Source organism: Rattus norvegicus, chromosome 2 (assembly GCF_021556685.1).
Source record: "Rattus norvegicus strain SHRSP/BbbUtx chromosome 2, alternate assembly SHRSP_T2T, whole genome shotgun sequence".
Taxonomy (NCBI): Eukaryota; Metazoa; Chordata; class Mammalia; order Rodentia; family Muridae; genus Rattus; species Rattus norvegicus.
The window spans coordinates 18,657,430-18,673,079 of NC_141535.1; the positions used below are offsets into that span (position 1 = coordinate 18,657,430).

Below are 15,650 nucleotides of genomic sequence, written 5' to 3' on the forward strand. Positions count from 1 at the left end.
CATAGAAAATGACAGTCACACAAATAGGATTATAATACAATTTGTAAGGAAAGGAATTTTTTGGTTTTGGTCCATGATTTCTTTTAATAACAAGACACAAACATTTTCTTCTTTGGCAAAAAGAGATTATATCCCACTCAGTTCATTCACAAAGTAAACTCAGGAAGAAACAATTTGAATCATGAGGTAGAGCTGAGATTGGGGCTCCTCAGGGTTAAACTGCTCTTTAAATCACCAGGGCAGTTACTAGCTCTCTACTTAAAAAACTCTGCTTCGACAGGGGCCAGAACACATTTCTAAGAGCACTTGTTTTCCAGGGACAATGAAAGTCACTGACATGCATTACTATTGGAGAAAGTTGTAGGAAGTAGGGCTTCTGGACTCAGCTCTATTCATAATCTGAGGTGTAGAAATACTTGATATTCCTACCTTGAGCTACAAGTCCTGCACCTCCTTCATTACATGATGTTGATGGACAGTGTGGTTGATTGCCTTGAGTCTCAGCACCCTGAAAAGGCAGATTTGCTAAAGAACATTGTGCAGTAGGCTAGGTCCTATCCTTAGACAATGTGGTCCCTTGGGGTGCAACTTGTACCCACACAGTCCCCCATGACACTAGGCTGCCCTACTCCTCTCAAGGGAAATCTAAGAAAGCAGGCTGCAGCTGCAGAAGTGGTATTCTTGTTTGCATACATGGGCTGCCATTGCTGGCCATCACCCACCCCCAGTGTGCTTTACATGCTTCAAGTAATTTCACTTCTTCCAGGAAAAATAATGGTAAAAATGCTTTCACTTTATCAAAAAGAAAATGAGCCACCACAACCCACGAGGATTTTAAACAGACCTGCTGCTTACAGTGTCGATAATCAAACACACTGAGAAATATGAACACAGGCTATACATCTCTGTGAATCCTGTGTTTCCTCCTTAAGTCCTGTGTAGAAAACAAGCACCACAAACCTTGTTGCATTAATTCGTGTTAAATGTAACTGTACACATTGCACATTTTATAGCACAGCATCACAGTTAGACAAATAAGACTCCTTGTTCTAGCACAGCAGAAACCAATCTGCTCTGCTGCAAAGGTCGGAACAAAACCAGCTGCGTAGTTCTGTAAACAGGAAGTGAGATTGTTCCTAGGATCCTGGTGAGTCACACATGCATGTCTGCACACTTTTTCCAGTGACTCTCAGTAACAGGTTTCTTTCACATTGGGTTCACGAAGAGCAGTCACGGCCATCTGGTTGAGGGGCGCAAGACCATTTCTGGGTGCTGAATAACCATTATTCCCCCTGGAAGTCATCTATGATTGAGAGGATGGGTCTCTGATGTACAAGATCCTGACAGCAGGCCTCTCAGAGCCACTACCCATAGGCTTGGGGCTTGTTGGCCTCTGATAGCTTTCAATCTGTGTGACTCCTGCAGCTGGAGGAAAGCCTCCCGAGGAAAGGGAGTGTTTGTGAGTGGGCCTGTATTTGGGGACTTGGTAGCTTCTCTGTGTGGAGAAGGTGTGAGTTTGCAGCAGGTGCCGCTCCACAAAGGTGTGGCATTCTCAGATTCCAAGTGCATCAAGTGCAGTGCGTACTCATGGCACCCCGGCAGTGAGGACAGTTATAGTGGCCGCTGGCCTCAGTGTTCACTCTGGCCTCCTCACGGTCTGTGTCCATGGACTGGAGGGTAGAACTCTTTCTCGTGACTGTCCCTGTGCCAATCATGAAAGGCTGCTGATAATCTGCCATATCACTAATGATGAAAGCCAACTTTTGTGTCATCTCTTTTTCATTGTCATAGCTGATGGTAAATTCTGTCTACGGATGCCTGGCAAAGGGATCTTTAATCGGATTCCAACAGCCTGTTCTCTGAGCCTCAACTGATACACGTGGATTCCCTTTCTTTTTCCTCTTTCTACAGATTGCAAAGATCCCCATTCCAGTAAGAAGGAGGGACTGTTGTTATAGTCATTCCTGGGGATGTAAACAGAAATCACTTTCTGACAGAGAACCATGTTGGGAGAGCACACCATTGGCCAGGATTCCCTCAGAGTGACTTAACCCTTTGCACTGAAGCTCTGAAGCAGGTTGTCGTAGCCACCTAGTTCATTTGAGATGATCCCTGCATGGATGTCAGCTTTGCACAATAAAGCGCTATCTCAGTAGCCATCTTTTGTATTCCCAGAAATGTCCCTTGCTATGTCTCTACAACCAACTGGGCAGAACTGGCTGTATTTTTCCTTGGAATAATGACTGCCTCATTCCAAACAGGTTATTAAATCTGGATGATCATTGCTAGAATAGGCTAGCAGAAAGCCCCGGCCAGGAATGTGAGATCCACTCTGGAAGCCAACAGTCGCTTCCTTTGAGTTCAGCCAGAGTTCTCTGGAAACAGCCCAACTCCCACAGTAGGGTCATACTGATCCGTTGCACTGCTGAAGAGGAGATAGTCGGAAGCACAGGTCTTGGAATCAGTGTTCAAATCTCAACCTCAGAATAAGTCTCTTCCCTTTCGGGACTGTGATGACCTTTCCCACACACAGTGTAATTGGGGCAAGTTCCTGGATAATTCTTAGATGTCATTGTGCCAATGTCCTGAGAGGTCACTATGCCATAGCCATCGCAGTGGGCAAGAGTTTGAGGAGTGCTGAGAACGGGAATCTAGAAGAAACACCTCCGGGTTCACATAGCCACACAGGGAAGACAGGAGGAGACAAAACAGTGGAGGTCATGAATCCAAGTGACATGAAGGCTGAGGCAGCCAGGACCACAACGTATCAGTTTGGTGGTCAGCTTTGGAGTGATGGCTAAATTATCTGGGCTCTTGAGTAGCCCATTGCATTACAGGTTTCATGAACTTGAATATGAAATTTGTGCTGGATATAGTTTTATATCTATTTGACACAAGCTGAAGTCATCTGAGAGGAGGGAACCTTAATTAAGAAAAGTACTTAATTAAGAAAAGTAAGGGTTTTAGGCAAAAAAGGGTACTTAATTAAGAAAAGTAAGGGTTTTAGGCAAGTCTGTAAGGCAATTTCTTAGTGATCAGTGGGGGAGAACCTAGCCCATTGTGGGTGGGTCTATCACAGGGCTGGTGGTCTTCTTTCTTCTTTCTTCTGGGTTCCATAGAAAGCAGGCTGAGCAAGTCATGAGGCGTAAGGCAGCAAATAGCAGCCGTCCATGGCATCTGCATCAGCTCCTGTCTTCAGTTTCCAGATCTATGTGAGTATCTGTCCTGATTTCCTTCAATGATGAACAGTGATATGAAAGAATAAACCCAATATACCCCTTCCTCCTTAATTTGCTTTTTGGTTATGGTGTATATCACAGCAATAGAAACCTTGACTAAGACAAAATTCTATCGTACTCCTACCTCTTCAGTGTTTCCAACCCCCCTGAAAACCGGAAGCTTAAATAGGTCCCTACCTTTTCTGTTCAGGACTGTGTGTGTGTGTGTGTGTGTGTGTGTGTGTGTGTGTGGGTGTGTTAACCGACTTGTTCTTTTTCCTGAGTCAATGTGAAAATATCCAATAAGTTTGATCCACAAAATTATTTACATGGGTGCATCTTTACAAATTTTAATGCAATATTAAAATTAAAAATGATCAATTCATTATTATGCAATCAGTAATATCTCAAAGATTCTGAAATCGCTAGTTTAGACTAAAGCATGGCATTAATTTTAAACTACTGACAGGGGTGAGGAGGTTGAATCAACGGGGATGACCTTAGCTGTGACTCCCAACATAGGGGATATGGAACCTGAAGAGCCACCTCCTGTACTCAGGCAGGAACTCTAGTGGAGCGATAAAGAAAAAAACACACCCACGAAACTTTCAATGAAATTTTATCCTGCCTACAAGAAATGCAGGCATGGGGATGAAGCAGAGACTGATGGAAATGGCCAACCAATACTGGTCCAATTAGAGACCCATCCCAAGGGCAAGTACCAATCCCTGACATTATTAATGACACTGTTAAACTTGCAGACAGGAGTTCTAGCATGGCTGTTCTCTGAGAGGCTCCAATAAGGAGCTGACTCAGACAGATGCAGAGACCCACAGCCAAACAATGGATGGCTCTTGGGGACTCTTATTGAAGAATAGGAGGAAGGATTGCAGGGTCTGTGAGTTGGGTAGGAACTCCACAGGAAGACCAACAGAGTCAACTAACCTGTATCCTGGGGCCTCTTAGAGTCTGAACCACCAACTAAAGAAAATATATACTAAAGAAAATAAAGGCCTCCCTGCATATATGTAGCAGGTGTGTAGCTTGGTCTTCATGTGGGTAAGAAATTGGTGCACAGGCTATCCCAAAAGCTGTTGCCTGTATTTAGAATATGTTCTTTTAGTTAGGTTGTTTTGTCTGGCCTCATTGGGAGAGGAAGCGCCGAGCCTCACAAACACTTGAAGTGTCAGAGTGGGGGAATAGCTAGGGGCCCTCTATTCATTCTGAGCTCTGAAGGAAGCAAAACATTAGTTTCTAGATTTTTCCAATAATCGAGTTCAATAATAAAAAGAGCATATACTTCAACACTAAGTAGTTGTTAAAACTTTAAATTCTAGAGAGAAATTATCCTTTTCTCGGTAAGTATGTACATTTTTAAAAGATATAATGCATTATATTTTAGCCTTATAAATTAGTTTTAGAAGAAAACAACACACATTATACTATTACAACAAGGAAATTTATTGAAAATCTGTAAGTTCATAGTTCCTAGATCAAACCCCCTTAGTTAATTATCTCTATATGTTTTACTATTTTTTTCTGAGGTGACACTCATCAAAATCACATTGAAATCAATGTGACTCATTGAATGTCAGTTTCATGCCATCGTCTTTTGAAAAATTTTTTTATCATGATTATTTTGTAGCATTTATCATTACACTGGTATATATTTCATATATACCTTTTATAGGCTGTGAATAGAAGGCAGTCTATCATCAAACAACAGGATATAAATACTAGAAGAGGTGAAATTTTAGAGGTATGAGTATATACAGCATTTACTCAACAACACAACTGGGTTCACATTTTTTCTTTATCTGCCTATCAACATCGTGGCTTAACATAAAAACCTGTGACTGGCATGCAGAAGGGAAAATCCTTATATTATAATTAAAACAAAAGTAAAACTATGCTCCATTTCCCATTTACCCAATGGGAAAACCTGAAATGTGATAATGAGGTGAGGAAAAGTATAATTCAACGTTCTTGACAGAGCTGAACATGAGTTCTATTTGTAATGTTATATGACCATGTATTCAGAACAAATGACACAGACCCTTTGGAGCAGCTCTTCTGTGTCTGGGGCTCGGTCTTTTACAGACAAAAAGAAAGTTGCTTTAAGACTGAATCATGCTTTCAGTGAGAAAAACTAGACATAAAAATATTCCCATGGGCTAAACTGGATAATGGTTAATAAATCTCAACATATCATTTGAATTTATTTAGTTATTAAAGAGTTCAGTTACATTTGGTTTGAAAAAGTTAGAATAGTATATAAAACAAAGCCTGCCTAGGGTCACAGACAGAAGCAGGCTTTTCCACATTAAAAAAAATTCCCCAGAGCACCTCATCCCTCTGAACTATCACCTCTTCTAGCATTTATATCCTTTGTAATTGATGATAGACTGCCTTCTATTTGTAGCAAGCTAGGTTCATGTGGTTAACTTGTCCTCTTAGCCCCTTCTTCACAATTTTGTTTTATTCTTTGTGAAGAAGATTCAGACTGGACAATCTTTCTGATTATTTTCATTCCTCTTTTCTTTCTAGACAGGATCTCATGTAGGAGATCATGCTGAGTTTTAATCTTGAGTCAACTTGGTTAATAGGCAGAAACCTCTCCGTAAGTCTGTTCTGTCCGTATGAACTTACACTATAACATTTTATTCAGTTTTTCAACCATTTCACTGAAAACTTACAGTTTTTTGTTACAGAACATAATGAAAATGTAAAGTGACTGTCATTAATAAATGAAAAAAACAATGCTTTGTTTTCCAGCAGCAAGCCAAGTGTGAGTGTTTGTGTTGTTCAAGATGAGCTAAATCGTTCCCGACAAGGAAAATTATGCTGCAGCTTATGTGATTAGATCAAAACAACAGTTCTTTTTCCCACCAATGACTCCCATTAAATGAATTGTATGCTAAATGCTTCCAATAATGAGTTAGGTTTAATAAATTATGTACTCTTCACAACTTTTTTATATGTATTCTCTCAAGACTTGCCTGTCCCCATAAGGGAATTCATCAAACAGGCTCTGCATATCAGAAACAAAAGCAAAATGAATGATATTGGAGTGACTGAAGCATAACTACTGGTAATGGGATTGGTTTTGCTTCACTCTCTCTCTCTCTCTCTCACTCATCAGACATGAGAAATCTTCCCTTAGTGGCTCACTGTTGTCTTATTCAGTTTTTGTTTCTCCCATAAGTATTATATATTGACTACTGAGACCTGCATCATGTTTGTGACTGATCTCTGATTTGTTCTGATGCATTGCAAAGTTTATTTCCAAAATATACTAAGCAAAATGAACACACAGACACAGACACAGACACACACGCGCGCATGCACACACACACACACACACACACAGAGAAAGAGAGAGAGAGAGAGAGAGAGAGAGAGAGAGAGAGAGAGAGAGAGAGAGAGAGAGAGGTGGGGGAGGAGACAGAGAGAGAAACATAATATATTCAACAATTTTCATAATGTTAATACTTGCAAATACGAAACAGAGGGACAGATACAGTGATATTATGGGAGTTGTGGTTCAGCACTGAGGCAGCTCCCACTCAACCCACTTTGGTGGATCATGCATAGGGCCATGCTAGGGTATATGTGATTGCATGGTGTTGGAGCCATTGATGACCAACACACAAATCAGAGCCTGACTACTAGTATTTTAGCCATATAAAGTAAAAGATCATAACAAACTGCTTCTATAAAAGCACTGTGGTGTAGCAGTAAATTAGTCAAACCATTTTGGCTCCTAGCAAGTCGCTCATGCTGTCCCCACCCAACAGCTCTCTGGAATGGTGAATGGAAGACACGTGCCAGATAATTATGCTATGCCTTTGCTAGCGTAATGGCTGCACACTCCTAATCCCTCTAGGATTCCTGTCTCAACACCTTCTAAATCTATACTTTATCTTTGTTGCCCTGTTACCTTTTGGGCACTCTCCACCGCATAGGGCAGCATTCCCTTTCTCTTCTGCAGCTCTTAAATCTGATCTCTCTACCTCCAATTCATGGTATTCCTCTCTTCTCCCATCTCTGTAGGTCTCTTGCCCATGCTATATAAAAGTCCTGCCATCTCCTTGCCCAGCCATGGACTCTATGGCAATTCTTTATTGTCAATTAAACCCAGCTAGGGGAAGGAACCCTCAGGTCTGGAAGCATGGCTTTTGGGAATCAAAATGAAACAAAGCATTAGAACTCTCAACACTGTGACATTGATTACTCCTATCTGCTTGTTAGCTCCCAAGGAAACTGACATACCTAGCACAGGCATTTGGGTTCAATCAAGACATGCTGATAGAAGTGGCTGTTTCACTTTATTTTATGATAAATCAAAATTATAGGAAGATACAACATTTAAAACATCTACAAGCAGCGTCTATAGCACTTATTAAACTTTTTCTATAGGATACACATTGATATTTTCTTAAAAAATTACCAAATAAATTTCCTCCTATTAATTGGACCTACGAGATGACATTCTGTTTTAGAAACTTTTTTTAGAGTTTTAAGCAATGTTTTTAATTTTCTAAATAAGTTCATCCAGATATGTAATTATTTGATCCAGATCACCCTATTATAATTTCCTTTCCTCCTTTCTTCAACAAAACTCTACAACTTTTGCCTACTTTTAAGTGTCTTTTTACATTATTATTTATTTAAATGTATTTACCTATATGTTCTTTTGGGGGTTTAATTAAAATTTATTGTAAAGGAATAGTGGATCTATTTACTAAAGAATGGGCAATTATCACCAAATAAAATGAAGTTATTTAACTTCTTAACTGTTAATAACCCCATTAACTCTTCTTGGAGTGGGACTTCATGTATTCCCCAATTCCTGATGAAATACTGGGAGAGTTAAGAATATTTATGAAAGAAGGAGTTCAAGTGATCAATAATGTATATATATATATTACTAGTATATATATATATACATATATATATATATATATACTAGTTTATTAGCATCGCAAACAAAGAGAAGTATTCATTTTGCTCATGTATATTATTTAATATGTACTGGTTGAAGGGCAGTTCCAGGATTGGCAACCTAGGCTGTTTATGTATAGACTATGAAGAGATATTCAATATAAACATTTTTGAGGTTCTTTAATTTATTTAATCTTTTATAGGGCTGTAGCTATGTGATAGGGGCCTGATGGCCTGGGAGATTAGAAAGTTTCTACCATTCCTTAGGGTCCCCAGGGCTTTGACCTTTCTAGACCAGGAATCAGGATACCTTTCACAGCCTGCTGCCCCCCCCCATTTAAAGGGAGGGATTGAGTAGAGATGTCCAAATTAATTTCTTCCCCCTTCTGCCTGTGTATCTCTCTCTGTCTCTCTTTTGTCTCTGTCTCTTTCTGTGTCTCTGTTTCTGTTTCTGTCTCTGTCTCTCTGTCTCAGTCTCTGTCTCTGAATATCTCCCCATATTTTCTGGCTGTGGATCTCTGTACCTGACCACATCCCTCCTATCTGCTATGGGAGGAAGTCTTTCTAATGACAATTGGACAAGGCACCAATCTGTGAGCAAATCAGAATAAGTTTGGGCATATTTTTAAAAACTCTTGTATGTGGACAGAAGAAATTATTTAAAATGTTCTTACTGAAAAGCTGGAATGATGGATACATTTGCTCAGTTTGGGTTATGACTTTCTCAACAACTAAGTCTATTTTTATTGTATGACTGAAATGATCTTAGAGGTCAGGAAGATAGAGATGTTGAGCACAACTCCATACATCACTGACAAGAAACCTGGATTCAGGAATGATTAAATGAATTTTACCAGACCATATAAAACACCAGTTCTGGAAAGTCAGGAACCAGGATAAAAATTTTAGCCATTGCTAGAGCTCTTCAAGAAGCTATATCACACTTATGAATGTATAAACATCAGGGAAATGAAAGGATTTTACCTTCCATACATGTATAAAGCTATACCACAAAATTCTGAATATAACTTCTTAAAATTTACTGAATGTTTTTCCTGGGGTTTCCACTAAGCTATGTGTATCACATTGGCTTATCTTCTTGTCAGAGTAATTCTAGGAAAACATATATATATATATATATATATATATATATATATATATATACATATATATATATTTGTATTGATAAAACTAGATTTTATAGGAATTAATCCTACTTTGACATCTAAGATTATCTCCTGTGCCCTTTTAATTGTGTCCCTTGGGCTTGACTGAAAGAAAACAAAGTTTACTTAGACATCGTGATTTCTCTCTCTCTCTCTCTCTCTCTCTCTCTCTCTCTCTCTCTCTCTTTCATTTTTACCTTTTTACTTTGTGAAGATTAATAGCCAACGTGAGATAGGTAGTCCCTTAACTCCTTAACTGGCATTGACCTTAATAATGTATATTTTGCATAGAATCTCTCATGAGATAATTTTATTATGGAAAATTACAAAATCTCTCAATGTGATTTCTCTTTTTTCTCCTTGAAATTTACTGGAGGACATGTTTCACAGGGTTTCATAATTAATCAGTTTGATATTACAGTCTTTGAATTTTGGATGGCAAGTACCCTTTCATCCTTTGTCTGTGGGTTCTTGAAATTTTGAATCATCAACATCTATCTTATAACTGAAGACAGTAGGATTTGCATTCGTCTTCTGTCTTGAGTGGCAATACTGATCATGTGAGAGTACCTCTCAAATTTCTACCAAGGCCAAGAATTTACATAATTAAAGAGAACAATATAGGGAGAGAATCTATTCACTAAAATCTTCTGAGAAGAAACATCTATGTGGAATGATTGGTAGAACTATAGTGAATAGAAAAATTAAATTCCGGTTGGGGATTTAGCTCAGTAGTAGAGCACTTGCCTAGCCAGTGCAAGGCCCTGGGTTCGGTCCCCAGCTCCGAAAAAAAGAAAAAAAGAAAAAGAAAAAAGAAAAATTAAATTCCTTAAATATGATTTTATTCTGTGTTTATCAAGTTTGCTTCATATTCTTAATAAAAGATTCATGGTAAAAGATATTTCAGTGAAGTTGAAATTTTCATTACATTCTAAGACCAATTCCCCTTCCCTTTTTAAATTGCAGTGATACATCTTCAATTTAAACACACACATATTTGCAAACACACATGCTCATGCACCTGCCTTGCATCCAAGAAAAACAATAACACTTATTCCTAGTAGACAATAATGTCCCACATCTAAGAAATATCTGTTGTTGGACAAGTGGACTGCATGGGCTTCTTCACATTAGTAGAACAGGTTATTTTTTTAACAACTTTTTTCTTTTTTCTTTTTTTCGGAGCTGGGGACTGAACCCAGGGCCTTGTGCTTGCTAGGCAAGCGCTCTACCACTGAGCTAAATCCCCAACCCAGTAGAACAGGTTTTATTATAGCATTGTTTTCTTTGTGAGATTGAGTCGTTTTGCTTCTGGCCTAGACATGCTACATAACTGTGACAAGTTTAAATCCCTCTAATAGTATAAGGATGACAATATTACTTCTGAGTGCTTTTAGTAAAATTACATCAGCACTATCAAATGTAAAGTTCTTAGAAAAATGAATTGTGTATGTTTTGACTTAAGGCCTGACTATCCATAAGACAATATATAGAATATAAGTCATAAGAGAGTGCAGCAGATATCACTTAGAACTCTAAAGGTAGATCTACCATGGACTTTTGAAGAAATACTAAAGCCTTGAGTATGGCAAAACATCCATAAATAGTATTGCTGCATTCCAGAGCCATCCTCCTTTGTGTTTTAATCCAAGATTTACCATCTTTAAAAAAAAATCTGTATTTAGCCTCAGTGCTTATAGTTTCCAGACTGGAGATGTTAGTGTGATAATTTCTACTTCTGCACTCCAATCTCTGTTCCTTCAAATCCACCCAAATAGTCTCTATATTTCACTTATGCTTATCTTGTCTCATTTCTACTGCAGTTCCAAGTTCCTTGCTATTGCAGTAAACAAAAAGGGTTTCAGGAAACTGTGACATTTTAATTATGTTTTGAAGAACCACTGAGAATCGAATTTTCTTTTAAGTCTTGGTACTATACCAAGCTTTTCAGCAAGCCTACGCAGGTGGCTAGTCCTCAAGAATGGAAATGAGAGTACAGTTGTGATGCCATGGCTGCCACTTTCCGTAATGGCAGATATTCTGACACAGAGCTTCAGTGATGGCCACTTGAAAGAGCAGAGCAGGGGATAAGCAGTTTTGATCTTTATCCTTGAACACAGTTTATGGTTCCACAAGGGGTGCTTCCTTTGATATCACATTAACAAAAAAATCACATTTAACATAGACATTAGCATGTTGTTTTGCTCTGGGAAAGAAATATACTGGACATTTTCATTATTGTAAGTGTAGCATTATGTTTATCTCTCCATTCCCCGGTATTTAGAAAAATCATTTGGCTCACTTTATAGTTCTCATTCCAATTATCAATTTCTCTTTTGCTTTTGATCAGTCTGAGGAATGTATAACATATACCATACTCCTGATATGATACACACTCTTGTCACCATGTTTACAAAGCTATGTGCCTTAGAATTATTTTATGAGCCAAAACCTTCCTCCATTGAAAGTGAACCATGCCAGTGATTTGAAAGACGTGTGCATTATTAGTAGAGTGGTCTGATCTCCAAGTGGTCAACAAAATCTCTCTTCCACAGAATTTTTCTTCATTAAGGAAACTGATAGAAGTACTGTTTGTAAAGAATGGGTAGACACTGATAGTACTGTGGTCCAACATGAGGCTTTAAATCCTATGCTATGTAATTAACAGGAGATTATTGCTGACAGAGTAGACATCTGCTTAAGTGTAAGCTGAAATAACAAACAGCTCAATGAGAATCTCAAAAGCAGAATGGTGACTTGAGGTTCATTCACGGTCATTGGAATTAGTAATACCCAGGTTATTTCTCAGTCACTGGAGAGTTTGCTTCTCTCTAGATCTAATTTGGTAGTTTTAGAAATTTTTTTCTTATTGTTTAATAGATAATTCGATATCTTCAATATTTTGGCATAAATATAATTTTTCTTTCATATTAATTATACATGCAAATCATATCACAGGCATGCAGATTCTTAGTATTTTCTACTTTTTTTGTAAAGGAACTGGTATTATATAGAATTTTAATATAGCAGTTCATATTAAATTAGGTAATTTTTCAAAATCTTGAAGTAAAGGTGGTTTTCTTGGGTTAGCTTGATTATGATTTGTAGGAGGCTGATTTAAAATATATTTTAGCTAATAATCCATTACTCAAACTGACACAAAATCACTGGGAAATTTTAAATAATGATGCAAATAGACAGTGATAGCAAATCCACCAAACCAGTGAGAACATGCAGCTAGGTTTTGGGAGAAATATGTATTCATATGGCATTTATGGAAGAAGATTTACAAAGACAAATATTAACTAGGAACATATGTGTAAATTTTTAATATAGCATAAAATATGATGTTGTACTCGATAGCATATTTTCAAGTATTTCATCAGTATAGACCACAATATAGCACTGTAGACCTGCAAAATTTTGATATGTAAAAAATTTAAAGAACATTAGATTAAAGTTTTAACATTGTATTAAAGTTTTTGTAAATCCAACTGTAGTCTAGAGATTCAATAAGCAATTTCAAGTAGGTTTCAGAAAATACACACACAAAAATCAAGAACAAGATGTTAATTTCATTTTCAGGAAAAACTTTGGAATGAATTGTTTAGATGAAGCTATCAATCCCATATATGTGTATTTAATTTTAGAAAACAAGAAATAGAGATGAGTTACCAAAAAGATACTGATATGTTGTTGGATTTTCCAGTCTCTGTTTTAAAATTTACTGTTCATATGTCATTTTACTGTACCAAAGTAATACTTTAAGGTGAGATAAATGTAGATATGTTTAATAAAATAGTTCCATTTTCTCTTTTTCAAGGTTCTTTTTTCACTTGATTTTATGGTTTATGAGCAATCACTTATCTAATTCATTTTCCTATCCTTAACAAAATAAATACTGAGAAATATGAATTTTAATTCTGCAAATTCTTGTTTCCTAAGTTAGAACACTTAGACAGTTTTACAACTTGTATGCTACTTTTCTCTTTTTAATTTATTCATTAAATCATATGCTTTTAATATAAAGAGATGTATTTGTTTACCCATTTATCTTTTGATTGTATGTAATGTTTTTCTAATCTCTCTTTTCTTAATCTAATAGTTATATTTCACATTCCTTATAAGAATATTATGTAGTGTAAAAGCTGTTTTTTTATTTGTAAAGTTAATTTTCTTTAAGCTTTTTGTGCCTAGGTTATAATCTACATAATCCAATAGTATCTGTTGTTACCTAATGAAGTGAAGGGTTGTTTTTAACAAGTTTGTGTCAGTCCTATGCACTCATGCAAACTCAGACAATTAAATACAGTGCAATGGGATGAAATGTGTGTATGAAGAATGACATTTATTGTTGCAAGTAATGAGAAAATAACGTGGTAGGAACTGAATTAGTTTCACTAGAAAGCAGATAGGTATAAATTGTTAAAGAATTGTGCGGTATTTGAAAATTCCGGGAAAGAGAAAAGGTACAAGAAATTTGATGTCGTGGTTAGTTTATAATGTCTCCACATTGTTATTATCTAAAGGTAATTTAAACAACAAATTGGAGTTGACATTTTTTTATACAATATTGAACTGTTCAGTCAATATTCCAGTTTATCTGTGGCCAAGTTTCAAATTGTTAAACGAGTGTCTATATTTTAAATCAGAATATATATTCTGCACAGGCCATGTGTCTTGGTGAATTCTCCTTAGAATTCACCGTTATTTGTTTAGGCAACATCCTGAAATTTTGACTGTGGTGTTAGAAAACTTAAACTACCCATCAATTCCTATCTTTCTTCCCCATGTAATTGAAAGTAAGTGACCGAGGTCATTATCAGAATATTCGCAATTTTGACATCACACCTTACAATAGAACATATTCAGGTTTTGTACTATTTTAAGACTATTCAAAAATACCTACTTCCAAATAAAATGTATTAAATTTTAACATCGGACTGCCCATTATTTACCATGGAAGATATTAAAAACCTTCCTAAGATGTGAGTGAATAAAAGATTTGTCATTTCTTCTTATTTTTAGGGATCTCCTAAATTTTAGGATCTGGTTTTGTATTCTCAGCATATTACAATAGTCTCATTGATTATTTTTGAATATGTTCATTATATTTTGAATATATTCATTATAATATCATTATGAGAGTAAACTGTTCGTATTTGGATTAACTTGCCAAGCAGAATTTATTCTTCAGGTGAAATCAGGTGCAGGTTTATGAAGGTTTACTTCCTCCAAAACTACTGAAAATTATGTAATTATTAGCCACGTGTGAGATTCTTGGTGATGATTTTTCTGCATGTGCCTTGTATCTATGACTTTTCTTTATTTCTTGATTGTTCTTTGTTCTGCTTTTCTGCATCTTTACAAAAGTTTTTGCACATTTTGTCTTATACCGATTTCTTATGATTTGTTTGTTCATTTCCTGTTAATTAGTTCTGTTGTTCTAGAATAATGAGTTTTTCATTACATTGAGTTTGTATGTAGGAAAATACTTCTAATTTAAATCAGATGTATAAATTGATTCTGTTAGACAGGACTGTGGAAAGGTTTCCTTGTTCTACAAAATTGAACAAGACTTCATGCAGTCATCACAGAGTTTTACTGTTTAATCTTTTCATGCTCACTGTTGTGAAGACCATAAAAACACTCCCTTTCCTAGTTTCACTGGGAAGTTTAGACCTCTTAAAGTTTATATTCTCTCTCTCTGTCTGTCTCTCTCTCTCTGTCTCCCTGTCTCTCTCTCTGTCTCTCTCTGTCTCTCTCTGTCTCTGTCTCTCTCTCTCTCTCTCTCTCTCTCTCTCTCTCTCTCTCTCTCTCTCTCTCTCAGCTATTCAGAGTTAAGTGCTGTGTTGTTTAGGCATCATTAGCCAAGCATGTCCTTTGTGTATGAAGCACAGAAGGGATATGACTAGTTGAAGACTTCCCACAGAATACAAATTCAGTGGTTTGACAACTAAAGGATGACAATATTCCTTTTTGTATAAACATGACCAGAATTTGTTAGTTATTCTGCAGAGGTACCAAAATGAGCTATAGCTTCTGAATATATTATGATTTCTCATTATAGTTTAGAAAAAGTTCTGTGTACATGTAAATGATAGTTTAGTATAATAAACCAACATTTAAATAGCTCATTAACCTATGGTTGACAATTTTAACTTGTATTTTTGTTTCTGATTTTACATAATTTTAGTAATGTTTTTATTTATTCTTTGAGAATTTTATGTATTGAAATTTCATACTATTCATCTCCCTACACTAACTCCTGCTACATAACCCTGTCCTTCACTATTCACTCCTTTTGGTTTTTGTTTGTTTT

At 36.6% G+C, this 15,650-nt stretch overlaps 1 pseudogene; it reads right to left on the reverse strand.

Moving 5' to 3' along the window:
• Positions 1 to 1,189: 1,189 nt before the first annotated feature.
• The window catches only part of LOC148006631 (discoidin, CUB and LCCL domain-containing protein 1 pseudogene), a 29,534-nt pseudogene continuing 15,073 nt past the window's right edge, over positions 1,190 to 15,650 (reverse strand).